Source organism: Felis catus, chromosome D4, assembly GCF_018350175.1.
Source record: "Felis catus isolate Fca126 chromosome D4, F.catus_Fca126_mat1.0, whole genome shotgun sequence".
Classification (NCBI taxonomy): Eukaryota; Metazoa; Chordata; class Mammalia; order Carnivora; family Felidae; genus Felis; species Felis catus.
Window position 1 is genome coordinate 3,329,125 of NC_058380.1, and position 840 is coordinate 3,329,964.

Below are 840 nucleotides of genomic sequence, written 5' to 3' on the forward strand. Positions count from 1 at the left end.
ACTCCCGGGATCTCTTGTAAGTGGAGTCACACAGTATTTGTCTTTTTATGTCTGGCCTCTTTCGCCGAGCATAACGTCCTCAAGCTTCATCCACGCTGTGACACGTGGCAGAATTTCCTTCCATTTTGAAGGCCGAAGGACATTCCGCTGTGTGGATGGACCGCGTTTTGTTTATGTGTTCATGTGGCCACTGGACGCTTGGGTTGTTTCCACCTTTTGACTGTTGTGAATAATGCTGCTGTGAACATGAGTGTGCAGACGTCTCTTGGAGATCTTTCTTTCACTTCTTTTGGGTGTGTACCCAGATGTGGAATTGCTGGCTCATGTGGGAATTACATTTTCTCTGGGGAACTGGTTTAGGATGGCTTTTCTTTTAATGTTTATTTATTTTTGAGAGACAGACAGTGCAAGCAGGGGAGGGGCAGAGAGAGAGGGAGACACAGAATCCGAAGCGGGCTCCGGGCTCCGAGCTGTCAGCACAGAGCCCGAGGTGGGGCTCGAACCCACGAGCCGTGAGATCACGACCTGAGCCAAAGTCGGACGCCCAACCGACTGAGCCACCCGGGTGCCCCTAGAATGGATGTTAAGTGAGACTTCATTTCTGATTATATTATTTTTCTTAGTGAGCTTTCTTTCTACAGTGTCTGTTCGGTAGCATCAATACTCAGATTTAATATTTAGAGAGGCAAGAAACATTTTGATTATTGTTCTTTGCACTGAACACAAATTTTGACACCAATGGCCAGTGTAATAAATAACTCAAGGTACCTGAGATCCTTTATTATAAAACAAGAATGCATTAATAAATCTCTTAGGGCTAAGAAAACAAGAAATCTTCAT

At 45.0% G+C, this 840-nt stretch overlaps 1 non-coding gene across 1 annotated transcript; it reads right to left on the reverse strand.

Moving 5' to 3' along the window:
• Positions 1–482: 482 nt before the first annotated feature.
• TRNAQ-UUG lies at positions 483–567 on the reverse strand. The gene has a single exon. It is a non-coding gene; the product is annotated as a tRNA-Gln (tRNA).
• Positions 568–840: the final 273 nt, after the last annotated feature.